The 17,406-nt window shown below is 44.1% G+C and overlaps 1 protein-coding gene across 8 annotated transcripts in view; it reads left to right on the top strand.

Annotated features, from left to right (window-relative positions):
• KIAA1210 (KIAA1210 ortholog) overlaps positions 1-17,406 on the top strand; it is a 228,882-nt gene that overhangs the window by 81,234 nt on the left and 130,242 nt on the right. For 2 of the 8 annotated variants that reach the window (XM_029607598.1, XM_029607591.1), the window contains exon 1: positions 14,879-15,197. The exons of 3 other annotated variants lie outside the window; for them this stretch is intronic. The gene's annotated coding sequence lies outside the window, so the exon portion shown is untranslated. Of the gene's footprint in view, positions 1-3,301; positions 3,460-14,877; positions 15,198-17,406 lie in introns of those variants that run through there. 3 more of the 8 variants (XM_029607595.1, XM_029607599.1, XM_029607592.1) reach the window with 3 other exon arrangements.

The raw sequence follows: 17,406 nt of genomic DNA, 5'->3' as shown, positions 1-17,406 counted from the left end.
GGCAGATATCTTTTCACCAAGCCCCTGAAGTCTTTGTTGTAGAAATGAGTTTCCAGGCTGTACAGGAATTACAAAAACTTTTACCAGCAGCACAGAGAGAGAAGCCTAATGTTAAGATGTCTTTTAATAAGCTAACAGATTTTCTCTCTCTGGTTCTGTGAGGAAGTTTTTCACCTGAGAGCAAAGTAAGTTAAAGTCCCTGCCAAGTCACCTCAGCATTATGTCCCATAGGGAATGTTCGAATCCAAAAGTCCTCTTTAAATAGAAGCACAACTCAGCTTCCCAACTCCTGCAGATGTTATGCTTGGCAGCTCACGGGACAGCCCTGTGGTCCGTCACGCTTGCTCCAGATGCCACCAGGCAGGACTCGCGGCTGAGACGCTGTTTCCTGTAAGGACCCCTCCATGCGGTAGGAAATGCTGCCAGCCACCACTCCTCGGGTCCTTCCTTAGGCATGTGCGCGCCCGACAAGCACTTTCTTAAAGGGCCTGCGGCAGGAACAGAGTTGTGGTGCCCATTGATGACATCACCAGCCTTAGCCTTCATATGGGCCCTTCAGTCAGCCTTTCTTTACCTCAGCAACAAGTTCCTTGGTGCTTGTTAAGTGCGTGCTGCTTTTTTGTGCGGTTCCTGAGGTTTCCTCGTCTTGTACCGTCTTATTCCCTGCCTTGTTGGTTTCGTCTTGTCTGTGGCCTGCCTTTGTCTATTCTGTGCTTTGATGGCTTATCTTCCTGGTTTGACTTTGGCTTGGATTTGGATCTCCTTTGACTGCTGCCCGGACCTGACCCTTGCTTTGGACCCAACCTTGCTCTGTCTGCTGCCTGCCCGGACTTCTGGCCTGCTTTTTGTTCCTGCTGTCTGCCTCAACCTATGCATTCTCTTGGATTCTCACCTCAGGACTGCCCTAGGGACCCACGTAAGACCTAGCGGTCATCAGACCCAAGGGCTGAACGTGCGGGGGAGGCAGAGGGTATAGGCGAAGCTCCAGCTAGTCCCGCCACAGGGCCTCTCCGCCAGCTGATGCTGTGGGCCCTCAGCACCAAAGGTCCACCCATCCGACAAGCATTACAGCAGACTGGCCATGTTATGTCAAAACATGCAGAGGCAAAAAAATAAATGGCTTGCAATGAGAAAGTGGTAGTTTTTAACAAACTTCTCTTAATGCCGAAGAAGTTGATTGGAGGTTTCTTAACTTTTTGTGTTATTTATAGGTACGGCACTTTTGGAATGTGTCACTTTTTTAGAAATACTTTCTACACCCTTGATCCTTCCTGGTTTTACTTTGGGAGTTTCTGAAATGCACTGCGGGCAGTCTTTATCTGTCATCATCTGTTATGTGTAACCCTGTTCCGGTTTTGGAGCCTAAACAGCAGAGGCTCACAGAGTCCCTGGGCCAATTTTTTCCCCTCTTCCATAATTCCACAGGCCTCAGGGTAGGGTTCTTCCAAATGGGGGTGGGAATCAATCCTGCAAGGCCCGAGGTGTCAGGGACGGCTCTTAATAACACCGTCCTGGGGAAGCATCAGTTCACTTTCACCTGTAAGGGATGTGAGTGCCAACAAAATACTCTGGAGGCTCAAGCTGAGGGTCCAAAATAAATCTTTACTGTAGAATTTCTTAAATGGCAGAACCTCCACTTTACACATCAGATCTTGGCATAAAAAGCTTGAAATCTCACATTAAATAACAGAAAACGACATTTATTTTCTTCCCCTAAGGATGCATAGTTCTGTATTTTCAGCCCCTTACTTTCATTGGGATGTGACAGCCTTTGAGCTGGCCAACCTGAAGCACTCCTTCAAAGGTCTGAAGGGTCCTGAGCACTTTGGTTCCTCAGAGATCCTTCTCCAAAGGTGAAATGCAGGTTGGATTTCAAGCTCAGCCCAATGTATTATAGTGCCTACAATCCTGTTTCTTTGAAAAACAAATGTGCAAGTGGAGTACTAGAATAGGAGGTGAGATTGTTGGGTTATTTCTCACTGTTCCTAGTGCATTTTGGGACAGGGTCCTCAGATGGCTCCAGGCCATCTTGGAAGGCCTGAGTCAGTGTGTGGGAGTGAAGGTAGGGCGTAGGGCACAGTTTCCTCATTGCATCTATGGAATATTTTCCTTTAACAACAGAAATGCTATTGTATAAGTGCAGGGAGGCAAACCTAGGAAAGGCCCGACCTGTCCTGGGTTATCTAGAATCACCTGGTAAGGAGGAGTGTTTGTGTGTGGTAATGTTCACCCACATTACTCAGCGGAGGCCTGCATCATCTCAGATCCTGATTTACCAAGCCACAGTATATTCTGCACATTAAGGCAGGATATTTAACATGTTAAATATTTAACATGTTAAATATCCTTGTTATAATGTAACTTTTATGCTCCTTTATCTCTTGTTGATTGGTTAATTATATTTTCTGCTTAGTTCAATGTAAACCGAGTTGATTTGATTTGTATCAAGAAAGTCGGTATATAAAAGCCTTAAATAAATAAATAAATAAATGTTAAGGGGCGGATTTAATTCACTTTTCATTCATCTCAATGAGGCTTGCTTACTATTAATGCATGTTTTATTGTCTTAAATAATGTGTATTGCTTTATTTATATGTTGTAAACTGCCTTGATCGGTTTGCTGTGTATGTGCGGTACAGAAAAATCGGGAAATAAATAAATATATGAGAAATAAATCAATAAATGTTAGTGACTAGGACCACATAATGAGGAGATGGGTGTGAGCTGCTTGGGGCTGGGGGATGTTTGTTAGAGCTGGGGGTGGTTCCTTTACTTTATCTTGCAGCTTAACGCCCGACCAGAAAAATACTTTTTTTTTTGTTCTTGTTTGTGTGCCCAGGGAATAATTTGGCTGAAATAAACTCAGCTGGGTTGAAATGTGAGAGCTACTGTTCGGGAGCTGCATATATAGCTAGATGAAATCCTAGGTGTTGTGTGTGTCTGCCGCTTCCCTCGGCCGGGATGCCACAGTCTCCTCAGCTTGCTGTGATCTTGTGTTGTGGACACGTCAACATGATGCTGCCGTATTACTTCAGCTTAGCATAGCACACTACAAAATTGCTTTGTGCAGGGATGGCACCAAAGCAATAAAATCAGATATGGAGGAAGAAGAGAACTGGGCTTGGCTGGGCTGGGGGAACAAACTGGAACTCAAGCTCGGCAGACTTGAAAAGATCAGCGAAGTGAAAACACTCACCGAGTATTAAATTATGGAAGAGATAACTTAAAAAACGTATTGTATTCTTTTGAGGATGCACTTTAATGCTATATAACCTTAGTAGATGCCACTTTGAATCCATAGGTTGAAGTACGCCTTTAAGACTGCTACCATAAGCCCTGTAAACAGAGAAGCAGCTACACGTTAACGCCCGGAGCAGGCACTCTTCTCTTCCACCACATCTCCACTCATCCCCAGCTGGTCTTCCTGCTCCCTCTCTTCCTAGACTCAGATGGTGGGAGGTGAGGACACTGTTCCTGGATTGTCATCCCCTGCCAGCTCATGCTTGCATTTAAGTCATTTTTTCCAGCTTTTGCCCCCTCACACTACCAATGCTTTTTGCCCTGGATAGCTGCCCCCTCCTGCCCACCCCTTGTGATGCTCTGCACTGAAATACCGGGATGTCACACTCGCTAGGTGGAACATGATGTTGTTGCTGCTTTGCCTAGAAAAGATGGACCCTGGTTCAGATCAGTAGTAATGCCTCACGGTATTAAAAAAAATTCATTTTCTTTGCTGGCCAATGGACACTTTATGGGTCAATTCACTGCACTAAGTGGAAGTGATGGCCTGAAACAGAATGATCAGAATGAAGTGATGTGTCTGTTGCGGGCAAGGACCCTTGGACTGAGGTGGAGTTGGCACAGCCTGCAGGGATGAGCCCTGCAGGTCCCCCACCGTCGGCTGAGGCAGAGGCCCAGCTGGAGCTTCACCTATACCAGCCCACGTTCCCCTGAGCCTTTGGGTGCTAGGGCCGGCAGGTCTTAGGTGGGGTCTCTCTTGATGGTCAGAAGATCTGTAGAAGAGAGCAAAGTCAACGCAAGACAATGTCAGTACCAGATATCCGTCCAAGGGAAGGCAGGATGGATAGGCTTGCGGGGAGGTAAGGAGCAGCACAGGCAGGCAGACTAGGAGACGTGGAACACAGAAGAACTGAAGAACACAACTGAAGAGGAACTGAAGACAAAACGAAGAGCACTGGAACTGAATACAAAATGAAGACCACTGGAGCTTAAGATGAGGACCAGGAACTGAGGACAAGACACAGGAACTTGGGAACGCTGAGGCAACTCACACTACACAGGCTGTAGGGAGACCTGCTACCAAGGCAAAGAAGGGATGAGCAAAAGGGCCTTAAATAGACCTAAGCCTGTGAAGTGGGCACCGTGGGGGATTTCCTGCTGTGGGCCCTTTAAATGACATGCCGTCAGGTGCGCATATGCCTAGGGAACCCCGCAGGAAGGCGGTGGCGTTCCACCATGGACAGCGTCGGCAGCAACCTGCCACATGGGCAGGAGAGCGAGGGAACTGGCAGCATCTTGAGGGGTGGCCCAGACCCGGAGGTGAGTGCAGCGGTCTGGGCCTGAAGCCTAGATTTGCTCACGGTGACCTCTGGAGTCCTTTCCCAGGGACTTCTGGATAGGATATGCAGATGAGCCTTCCGGTTCTCTCCTGCTGCCTGACATATTTCATTATGTCGCAGAAGAGCTGATTTCATGTTCAGGCTCTTGCAGCAAACATATAGATTTCCACTGTTTTACCATAGCTTTGATCACACACATATAGCTCCTGGTGTTGGAGAAAATGTGAGGCAAGAGGGTCTCATTTGCATATGGTGGAATTGTCTTGTCTAGGATTTCTGGTCGGAAGTGTTCAATAAAATTTATAAAGTAATTGGTTTTGAGTTTGTGCCATCTCCTGAGCTTGTACATCTGGGATACTGAGGTGATCTTTCAATAGCAAGATTACAAAACTTCTTTCTCAAATGATACTGGCTGCAAAATTTCCTATTCTTCAATCCTGTTATCTTGGATAACTGCAGATCTTAGCTTTTTGAAATTGCTTGGATTGAAAGATTTACGTGCTCTTTTAACAGATCACGCAAGGAATACATTTTGAAACTTTTACTTTTTTACAAATCAATGCTAACAAACCTATTTCAAATATTTATTACACAGGGGCTATACTCAGTACAAAGTTCATAACATGTCACATTGCCTTGTTGTTTTTGTGTTTTTCTTACCATACCATATAGATATTGATTATATATTATGATATCTGTCCTGTTAAGAAATATAAAGTAAAAAAAAACAAACTCCAAACTAGCAATCTCCTTCCAAATCAGAAATTCAGTTAAACAGCATTCACAGCCTCCTTGCATGTGCTCTAATTCTGCCTTTTTTTGGGTGTCACTTTCCCATAAGGAGTCTGTTATGTTTGGTGGTCCGCAGGCACTTCCTCTCACATCAAGGATAAGTCTCCAGGGGCACATTCCCAGGAGGGAAGGATTAGGATGGTCACTGTGATTCGATTATTAGGAAGGATGACAGCTGGGTGACTGGTGGACATGAGGTAACCTGCCTGGTGTGAAGGTGGCGGACCTCACACATCACCGGCTGTCTTGGTACATGTGGGTACCAATGACATAGGATAGGAAGGAAGATCTGAAATCCAAATTTATGATTTTAGGTAGAAAACTGAAATCCAGAACTTCCAGGGTAGCAGTCTCAGAAATGCTCTCCTATTCCATGTGCAGGACCCAGAAGGCAGGCAGAGCTCCAGAGATTCATTTCATGGATGAGATGATGGTGCAGATTTTAAAGTCCAGCACAAAAGTGAAGCTTGTCAGGAATACATCTCCTCTCAAACCCTTTAAGTTACATCCCTACTTTCATTGATGGAATCCAGCCAGTGTTCAATGGGAGACCAAATATGGGAAAATTAATTAAGGTTTCATGTCTCAAGTCAACAGTTTCTCCATGTAATAAACCACTTTCAATTTCCGACGGACATCAAGCCTTGTTGGTAGGGTTGCCGTTCTCCACCTTGCTTCTGGCGTGCACCTGGCAGCTAAAGCTTATGTGGGGCAAGAGCCTGTTCTAGGAAATATCTAGTTAACTGTTGGAAGATACATTCAGCAACCAACTCTTACAATCCACAGGAACAAAACATTGCAATATCTCTTTGGACATACCAAATATCCCTTCCCAAAAATGAACAGCCAAAGGACAAGACCACCAAATATGCCAGAATGAACTCACCTCCCCACAGTTATGCCAGCAAACACCATCCACAGTTGGATACGTTTTCTTCAAGCTCTTTGGTGTCAAAAACCACCTATATAAGATTTTATAACTGTTTCCAAGTAACGAGGAGGATATAGAGCTCCACTTAACAGAGAGAAAATACAGGTCCCAATCTCCCTTTTCCCAGGTTTACCCCATGTACGCTTCCCATACTTTCATATGATTAAACTTACACGTGGGCGGTTTAGACAACAATATATATATTTTAGAAATAATCCCTTTATTACATGGGGCCTTTTCACAGTATATTTCCAGCAAAGATTTCCCCATCATCAAGGCAGGTCTAACCTCCCTGAACATCAGGAAATGTGCTAGCTGAAGATAAGCAAAGTGATCACAAGCCGGAACCCTAAAAACCCTCTGTACCTCAGAAAAGGCCATTACCTTATTCCCCTTCCATATCTGTCTTATCTGTACCAAACCCAAAGATTCCCACCATTGAAATGCTTGACTCGCAGCCCCTTTTTGAAAATTTGGGTTATCTCTGATGGGAGTACTAAAATAAAAATATCTAACCCTTTTGATAATTGTCTCCATTTTTTTCAGATTAATAACATACATTCTGTGAATGGGGGACATTATTTATTTATAAATTTTTGTATACCGTCATTCAGTATTCTATCATGACCAGTTTACAATACAATCAATACTGGCTACCTATAGAAAAAAGAATTGAATTCCAAATACTATCAATCATTCACAACGCAATTCACAACAATGACTATGACTGCCTTAACACACTAATACAAAAACTCCACATCCAACGCAACACCAGATCTTCAAACAAAGCACGTCTTGTAATCCCACCAGTAACAACTGCCAAACTTACCTCAGTAAGAAAAAGAGCTTTCTCAATAGCTGGACCACATCTCTGGAACTCCATACCTTACAGTCTAAGACTACAAAGCAACACAAAAATATTCAAAAAGCTACTCAAAACATGGCTTTTCAAACAAGCCTACAAGGATGGGATTGGATAAACCAATCAAGATGTCAATACACCCGTAAAGACAAAAATCCCCACTACTCAACCAACCACCTAATATCTCTCACTACACCTCAACCATACCTCTCTTAACATCTCATAACGTACTGCCAGACATCACTCAACCCTCAATGTTACTCAATGTTAATGATTATTATATATTACTATTTATATGCCATTATTTATTTATTATTTTTCACTTATATTTATTCATCAATCAACCTAAATGGTTACGCAATTCTACCCATTGTGACTCAATGTCACTCAATGTTTCTAATGTCACTCAATGTTTTCTGATGTTTCTAATGTTTTCCATTGTTACCTAATGTTGATTAGTTCCTTGATGTTTTAATGTCAATCATTGTTACAATTGTAAACCAAAGGATGACACTAAACTTCGGTATATAAAAACATTAAAAAAAAAAATTCAAAATAAAATATCGAGAGAATAAATCATACAAGAAATCATAAAATGCAATATGTATAAAACTAACAACAAAAATAAAATATAATAAAGTTACTAAAATATATTAAATAAACAGTTAATGTGAGTTTAAAATTAAGAATAAAAATTAAAAATGAATAATTAAAAAATTAAAAGAATTAGACCTCAGACTGAAAATTGATATGTACTTCTTGCAATGATGAAACAAAGTTAATCCTTTCCGTCTTAAGCTTTTTTAAATAGCCATGATTAAAAAAATGGCTATTCCAGATTTCCACATCATGTGCAATATGTTTGTTAAGTGGACCATAATTAAGGCGAAAGAGATCTCTCCGGTCCGAACTCACATTTACCCCTAGATAACGAATTTGACTCTTCGCCCATTTAAAGGGGAACATCCCTTTTAACCTGAGTTTATCCTGCTCTGTCAGATAAATTCCCAGGATCTACAACTTATCCATGTTCATTCTGAATTCAGAGACCTTCCCAAATTTCTTCATTGCTGCAGCTAACAAAGACATCTCCGGATTGGTAAGGGTAGATATAATATCGTCCACATAAAGAGAGATTTTATAATGGTCATTCCCTAATTCAATTCCTTGCACTTCCATAAGCTGCCGAACCCATTCAGCAAAGGGTTTGACACTCAGGACAAAACAACGGGGATAGCAAGCAACCCTGTCTAGTTCCCCTCCCTACTGAAAAATTATTAGAATAGCCCTCATTCACATTTATGCACACTTCAGGATTCCTGTGTAGTTCTTTTACCTACCCAGTAAAGTATTTATTTATTTAGACATTGCATATACTGTCATTCCACGTAAAAATCACAAGAGTTTACAAAAATAACATTCATAGCTATAATGATGGGTTACAGATGTAATATTCATAAATAGGCATTAATATCAATCAAATGAAATGTTCCAATACATAGCTGCCTGGATATTAAAAGCCCTGCATGCATAAAATCCGGGCGTTATGCACGCTGAGCAAATTTTCGAAGGGACCCAGCCACGCACGTAAAGTCTGTTATGCGCACAAGTGCCGAGCTTCTTTGAAGGGGCGGGCCAGGGGGTGTGTTCTGGGCAGGGAGAGCTGGGCTGTCCCGAAGACCCGGCTGCTGGGAGCTGAAGTAAGTTGAGAAACAAAGAAATTGGAGCGGACTGGGAGGGAACTGGGGAAGGCTGGAATGCGTCACCGCACAGAAATTGCTAAAGCCCCCCCCCCCCTTATGGGCGCCGCCCGCACATACGCGTGCGGATTATAAAATCTAGCACACATGTGCGCGCGGCCCATGGATTTTATAACATTTGCATGCATGTTATAAAATCAGCACGTCCATGTGGCGCAAAGGGAAGCACGCGCACAAGGACGCGTGTGTGCACATTATAAAATCTACCCCAATATCTAAAGATCTAGGCTATAAGATGAAGTACAGAAAATAAAATAAATAACAAATTTCACATATTAGTCAGTACGTTGTATTTAGCTTCTTACAATCTCTCGTTATATTTGTTCCTCATGCATCAAGTAGTATCTCTTGTCCTTGTTATTGTAGATCTCTACATTCTGATGTTTTAAAGTTAGGTTGTATGCATTTTCGCATAGCCGTGTTTTAAGCTCACATTTAAATCTCTTTCTATCTGGAATCAAACGTAACATCTCAGGTAGGGAATTCTAAAGTTTTGGACCCACTATGGAAAACACATGATCTCTTACATGCACCAGGTGTGGGCTCCGTATTGTGGGGACAGTCAGTAGACCTTTATTTTGAGATCCTAGTATTTGCTGAGGTGTGAATGGTTGTAATGTCAGGCCTGTCATACCAGTGTTACTAGATTCGGTCCATCACTGTAGACAAAAAAGGCCAGTGCACCCGATCAAAGGCCTTCTCCGCATTGACCATAAAAAGTAGCGAGGGCAATTGATGGGTTTTGGCGTACGAGATCAAATTCAAAATCTTTCGTACATTGTCACCAGCCATGCTCCCAGGCATAAAACCCGCCTTGATCACTGTGGATTAAAGAATTACCAAGCATAGTCTCTGTGCTAGTATCTTATCCAAAATCTTCAAATAGACATTTATAAGGGAAATTGGCCTACAGGAGCTGCATAGAGTATGATCTTTTCCTTCTTTTGGAAACACAGTGATCCCCGCAAACATTAGCATCTTGAAACAGGGTCCCCCCCCTGCTCTTTAGTGATTAAACATAGTAATGGTGGGACTAGCTGGGTCTGAAATATTTTATAAAACTTTGGGGTATACCCGTCTATCCCAGGGGCCTTGTCAGTTTTTAAATCAGGTATAGCCCATAGCACTTCTGTAGCTGAAATTAGTCTGTCTAATGCTTCTCTACTGGTTTCACTCAATCCAGGCAGCTCAATATTTAGATATTTTTCCATACTTGCTTTTGAAATTTCAATATCCCCTGCATACAGCTCAGTATACAATTGGGTGAACCGCTGCCTTATCTCTGCCCAACCCATCACAAAATGTCCCTATCTTTAATTTTCAAAATCTGAGCTTGGGTATATTTATCTTTTAATTTTTGAGCTAATATTTTGCCAGCTTGGAGAATGGGTCAAGTTAAAATCTCTTCCTATTCCAAACTGTCCTCCACTTCCATCAGGAGCTGGTAATCTATAAGGTCGAAGAAGTCACTCTGATTGATATTAGGTGCATAAACTTTAAATAACGTGTAACGCTCATGATTCAAGAAAACTTGTACAATAACGTACCTACCATCAGAGTCCCTCAGCACATTTCCCACCTGTACCATGATGTCCTTTGAGATAAGAATACCTACTCCTCCATATTTATTTCGTGTAGTATTAGAAGCCAAAAACAGATATGGAAAACAAGGCGCGGCTAATAATCTTTCATCGCTTTTGTGTAGGTGAGACTCCGGAATGAATACCACAGAGGCCTTTAAAGAAGACATTAATCCTAAAAAATTGTTGTCTCTTTCATGGGGCATCGAGACCTTTAGTATTAATAGAAACAAACCTAAGCTTACCCTATTAAGAATGGAACCCTTTGCTGGGGCTTTGTTAGTTCCCCTTGGGCCATAAAAGTATTTATAAGTCGGGGCTACTCTTGCATCCTTCCCCAACTTCCCAGGAAGTGAACTCTTTCTGTGGGAGAAGAGGAAATCCTCTGTGATCCAGGTGATGGAGTGTCCTTTCTGGTGAAATGTCCTCCTCAAAGACAGACAGGCTAGGCTCAGAATGGGTGTTCAAATCATATGTACTGATTATTTCCAAAAGGTCAATCACTGTCCCACAAACCTTTAGCAAATGAAACTGTACAGTTGAACTATTTACATGGGGTCTCTGCTGGGGTTCTGGTGTCCATCTCTCTAGCTCCTGGGAGGGAGCTTGCCACTGCCTACTCATCTATGCAATAGCTCAGTAGAGGGGGAATCCTATGGGGAAGCCCCACGCCACGAAAAGATCCTACCTGAGTCCAAAATTCAATCTGATGCCCACAGCCTGTGTCCTGATCCCTTTGGGGGTGAAAATCCGATTAGGAGTCTCCCAAGGTTTGATGGTATAACCTTGTAGGGCCTCTCAGGCAAAGAGGCCAAATGTTTCAGGGAGTGTACTGAGACAGGATCTCCTCTAAATGCAGGGAAAAAATACCAAGCTGGGTTAGTGGGCCTAGCTCAGCAGGGAGAAAATAAAAACAGCTCTTTACTCCTCAACCTCTAACTGACCCCCACCTCTAACTCCGCCCTATGCCCTTGGAATAGCCAATCCAGTCAACTCAGTGGAGAGACTGAAAGAGAATGGAAAATCCCTTGCTGTTACTAGTCCAGATGGTAAGGGACCTAGGGCCATCTAGTGACAAACCGAAGGGTCGGTCACAAGAATAAAAAGATTAATGTACTGAAAGCCCAATATTTTATTATCTTTGTTAAATCCCACGGTAAAGATTGTAACATTATGCCCCCCCAAATACTTCCCTTTATCATTCTGGAGCAACTCCCTACTAATTCCCCCCAAGCCTCCCTCCCTGTCCCTCTCCCCAACCCCCACAACCCCAATAAAGGGAATGAACATGCCGGCAATCCCCTCCTCCAACCACCCCGTCACCATGTCTAAATATAAAACAAAAAACCTAGCAAGAACATAAACAGCAGCATAAAACATATAAATGAAGCATAACCTACTCTCCTAACAAAAAGGCCATTATGTTGGCCAGCTGGACCAGACATAAAACATCAGGAAGATTTGTCCAACCAAACCCAATATGCCAACTTATAGAAGGCTGCAAGACCAACTGGAGCCAAGTCAATGTCATTGAATCAGTCAGGTGGGTGCAGAATGCTGAGAATGATCATCATCAGAGTTGCGCCGTAGTCTACGGCCTCCTTTCCCTATGCTTTGCCATTTGGATCTCTCCAGATCTCCTTGTAGTTGCTTTTCCTGGGTCAAAAATAGAACCTTTATGCCTGCTGCTTGCAAAATGATCATTGTTTCAGACTCAGTTCTGATCTTTGATGTGACGCCACATATAGTGAATGCTAATCCCCATGGGAAAAGCCACCAATAGCAAATATTTTCACTGTGCAGCAAAAAAGTCACTGATCTCAAGCTCTCTCTTTTTTTTTCAATGTCAGTGATAAATCGTTATAAATCGCAATGATATTACCATCCCAGTTAAGGGATCCCATCTTTCTCACCAGATGAAAAAATTTCTCTTTAAGGAGATAATTGTGAAAGCACACAATAATGTCATTTGTTCGCTTTCAAAATAGCCTGGCAGATTTTCTGGGCCATCTCAGAGGCATTAATATACTCTTCCATTTCAGGAACACTTCTGAATCTCAGGTTGGAATGCCTCGATCTATTTTCAAGATCCTCCAGCTTACTGGCATTAAGCTGTTGCAGTTCCAAAACTGACACTTTCAACTGCGTCAGTTCTGAGGTTTGTTCCTTGATGCCTGTCTCCTTGTCTTCCATTGTCTGTTGAAATCCATGACGTCCGACCTCAGTTTGCTCATGGTTTCATGCAATTCATCCTTAATAGATTTAATATCCATCTAAATATCTCCGAACCATTTGCAAAAATCAGCTTTCATCAGTGTTTCTCCTGCTCCGGCCTGGTATCGCTTCTGCAGCAGTATCGTTAGGGCATCACTTGTTTTCCTCCGGCAAATCTGCCTCTTGACTGAGGGCCTCAAACTGGAACCCACTTGTATCATAAGAGAATTGCTGAAAGTCGATAGATTTTTTAGGCGTAGCCATCCTAGCTGCCTTCATGAACACAAAGGGCAAAACTTCTCTCAGAATCACAAGTTGCTGCTTGCCAGAAATAGCTTTTAAAACGGGGGTGGTGAGGAGCTGAACGCCTAAGTGTCCATATTGCCAGGTGATGTCACTCCCTCCCACATCATCGGTATTTAAAGATATTTTATGTAAAGTGTTTCCAATTTGAAACCCTTGTATGGTTATCATCTATCTAATGAGTTCAGCAAGGAGTTCAAGGGGTTCAATTATCATGTTAAACAGTAATGGTGAGAGGGGGCACCCCTGTCATGTTCCCTGCTGTATGGGGACAACAGACGATGAGTACCAATTTACAGCTACTCTAGCCAGAGTACAGACTGACCCAAGCTATGAAGGTGGATGGAAAGTGATATTTTTTCTAGCAGAGAAAACATAAAAAGGCATGACATGCTACTGAATGCCTTTTCAGCATTTAGTGATATTATTAGGCCAATAAATTTGGCATTTTCCTGCCCAGTTGATAAGATTAAAACAGGTGCCTGGTGTTGGCTCTTCTTTTGACAAATCCAGATTGATCAGGATGAACCAGGTGCATAATTATCAATTCTATCCTCAGTTGCAGAATCATAGCTAGTATTTTCATGTCTATATTTTTTAAGGGAATGGGTCTATATGAACTGCAATCAAGCAGGTCCTTATCCTTTTTAGGGATGTGAAGGAGTATACAGAAGAAAATCCCAAAACACCTTAAAGGACTGGATCCAGAAATCTGGCCCAGTCCACCATAAGGCTAAGACAGCAGGGAATCCTGGTCTGGGTGGAGATCCCTGGGAAGGTGTATAACTAGCCAGGGACAGGAGGGAACAGGAGGCCCAGGGAAGAGAAGGAAACCTAAAGAAAAAGAATACTGCTGAACTATAAGTTGTTAATACTACCTTTGTGTTTTGAATTGTGAAGAATAGCAGAACTGCTTTTGTTTGTTTTCTTGTCACTAATAAAGAAGTTTATGCAAGATTTCTGCCAGAGTCCAGCCTGAATATGTCATCTGGCTACCCTATGACCTCTCAAAAAAAGAAGAGAAGTCCTGGGGGCAGGAGAGAAAATGAGTGTGCATGAGCATATGTGTGAGTGAGACAGTGAGTATGTAAGTGTGTGGGGGAGAGAGGAGTGAGAGTGTGAGTGAACATATGAGTGTGTATGAGAGAGCGAAGAAAGCCTGTATGCATGCCCTCCTCCCTGATCCATGCAGGGCTGGTGCAAGGGGATTAGGTGCCCTAGGTACCTCCTGCTGCCCCGCCCCGCTGCCATCCCTCCGGTCTCTGCCCCTTACTCCTACCTCGTTCTCGATCGCTCCCGCCTAGTGTGTGGTTTTTTTCTGGGCTGCAAGCAGGTTGGGCGCTGCTCCCAGCCCGCCAAATCTCCACTCCTCTTTGCCGCCGCTCACTACCCCACATGGTTCACACCCTAGACCCACGCCTAGTTTGCCTAGTGCTTCTGCCGGCCCTGGATCCATGACAACTCTCAGGATCATGCAAAATCAAAAGTTCCCAGGTATGGGGAACAAGTCAGGAGGAGAGAGAGAGGGGCGAGGTGTGGAGCGGGAGTGACGGAGAAACCAGTGGGGCAGGGGTGGAGAGGAAAGAGATGGGGCGGAGCTTGCTTGCCTTGAATCCTCCCCCCAAACCAAAAAGGCATTCTACTGCCCCTACTGTAATGCCCCGCCGGACAGTGTATTGCCAGCTGAATATTATAAAGTTTTCAAAGTATTGCAGCCGCTGCGATCTTTCCGGGCTTGTGTTCAGCACGCGGGTTTTGTTCGCCGGGTTGCCCTTGCCTTTCTCACTAACGATCTGGGAGGGGGAGAGAGAGAGGCAAACAGCTCATTAGGAGGAAGCCGGAGAAAAGGGGGAGGGCCAGTGCCGAAGAAAGATGAAGGCGGCGTGCAAGAAGCCCAGCCCGTGGGATCGCGGGCGCACTGCTCAGTGTGTGTCTGACTCTCTCCTTGGGTTGGAGTGGGAGCCTGGGCGACTCTGTGTGTGCGCGCGCGCGCATGCCAGCACTAGGCACGCGCTGTGTGTGTGAATGTGTGTGAGAGAGAGAGAGAGAGTGTGCGCCGTCGGAGCAGGAGGAACGCACGGGCGGCTGCCGTGAAAGGATGAAGTGAGCCGATTAACGCCTTTTGCCGCGAGGATCACCCATGGCCGGGTTTTATAGTTGTCTGAAAGGTAAAAAGTAAGTGAGCTGAACTAAAGAGGTTTTCTCTTTCGGAACTTTCTGCTGCATGCTCTGCTTTGAAACGCGGAATTGATCAGAAGACCGGGCTGGGATGTTACTTTCCTCGGCTTTAAAGGAGCTCGCAAAGTTTCCTCTTCTGTGAATGTTTCAGGGAGTGTGAGAGTGCTTTGTGCCGTACAGCACAGCCTTGGAAAAGTGGTTTGCAGCTCGCAGGGGTGCCTGTCTTGCAGTCTGGGCTTTTCTTTTGTATCGGGATTCGCAGCCAGAGCTGGGGGCTGCTGCCTTTTTCGTTGCCTGTGGGACAGATGTAAACCGAGCTGATTTGATTTGTATCAAGAAATTCGGTATAGAAAAGCCTTTAATAAATAAATAAATAAATAACTGGAATGGGGCTAGGCTGGGCTCACGCTGCACGGAAAGAAGCAAGTTTCCTGTTCCCACCTACCCTGCAGCTCGAGTGGGGATGGAGCCCCCCACCCCCGGTGCAGTATTCTGCAAGATCCCCCCCCCCTCCCCCCTTCTGTGAATTCAGCAGGAAGAGAAAACGGAGTCGCTTGAAGGATTTTATGCTGTGATCACCCAACACCCTGGGGGCGCCTGTTTGTAAACAGAAAGAAGCTAGGGGCTCAGAATAAAGAGAGATGCAAAATACCAGCCCCCCCCCCCCCCCCCGCTCAGAGATCTAAAGAGGGAAACCCAACTCCTCCAGAACCAGGCCCAGCACCCCTCCTTTGTCAGATTCAGAAACTTTATTGGTATGGCAGTTTTGCACATCATGTGTTGCCAAAACAATACATAAAGGGGTTAACATTTAAAAGGAAAGAGAGAAAAATTACATAATAGTAAAACAAAATTACACGGCACAGGAAAAACACCAAGGAGGACAATTCCAAGGGTCCGGTGCTGGTCCATATTGCCAGGAGGTCTCTGCTGATCTGGACTAGAGAGATCTTGCCTCAGTATTGTAGCAGATTTTTGGGGGATGGGAGGAGGGTCAGGAATCTCGGATTACATTGCTGTCCTAAATCCCCAGCCTCCAGGAGGGTAATAATTCTTCTCTGGCTTTTGTTTTAGGGTCATGAAAAGCGGTGGTACTGAATTTTCTTGTTAAATGCATAGGGGCAGATCTGCCAAAGCCTTGTTGGAAACTTACAAAATAATAATATTTCAGTATTTTCAGTGGGGGAAAAACACCTGAGGGGGAAAAGTCGAATGTATTTAATTTTGTGCAGAACTTTTGGCAAACCTTTTCTTCCTCCTCTTCTCCCTTTTGGATTATTTGCAGGTTGACCTACCATAGAATTATACAGAAGCAGGGCCACGCTCCTTTTGCTATAACCTAGGACCTGGTTTAGACTGGTGATGAGTCTGGCTCTGGTATTATTCTGCGTCATAGCCTGAGGCAATACCAAATAACCCTGTGTGAGAAGCTTCCCAGGGACTCCAGCTAAATGGCTCCTTAATCCTGTGGCCTGTTCAAAATATTTACATACTCCGTGCAGATTCTGAGAGGAGAGGAGTGAGTACACCCGGGGCAAATCAGAGACACAGCAGTCAGTAGGGTAACCGGGAGAAGCAGGCAGATGGGGGCTGTATATGTTCTATCATGTACTCCAACAGAAATACCATCAAAAAAGCTCTTATCATGCCAGACCATTAAATCGGCATTGCATAAACATGTTCATTTCCTTCTGGGAGCGATTCTCGTGAGCACCGGCTTTACTGGTTTGTTTCTGTGAACTTGAGTCAGCAATGGGGGCGTTCAGTGTAGCAGAAGAGAACAGAGGACAATCCCCAGATGGGACCCTCCGTGTTAATAAGTCAGAAAGATGTTTGAGCTCCCTTCTGCTTATTTAAAGTACTTGGCTGTTTTTTCTTTTTGGAGGCAGAAGCAGAATGCTGCTTGGACCCTCAGGATTATGGCACTTTGTACATTTGCATTGAGCACATGTTAGAAATGGTTGAGAGGTGTTTTCAGAGCCTGTTTAATGTTTCTCTAGCCGGTCCTGGAGTATCCTTCCCCCCCCCCCATCCTAGCCAGTCTGGTTTTCAGGATATCCACAACAGAGTGGAGGTGTAGCCCAGTGGTTAGAGCAGGGAAGCCAAGGTTCAAATCCCACTGCTGCTCCTTGTGGCCTTGGATAAGTCACTTCACCCCTCTGTTGCCTTGGGGCCTGATTTACTAAGGCTTTTCTCCCATTCAGTG

This window comes from Rhinatrema bivittatum, chromosome 6 (genome assembly GCF_901001135.1).
Source record: "Rhinatrema bivittatum chromosome 6, aRhiBiv1.1, whole genome shotgun sequence".
Taxonomy (NCBI): Eukaryota; Metazoa; Chordata; class Amphibia; order Gymnophiona; family Rhinatrematidae; genus Rhinatrema; species Rhinatrema bivittatum.
Note: the sequence above shows the minus strand (reverse complement) of the source record. Positions and strands in the feature narration are given on the sequence as shown.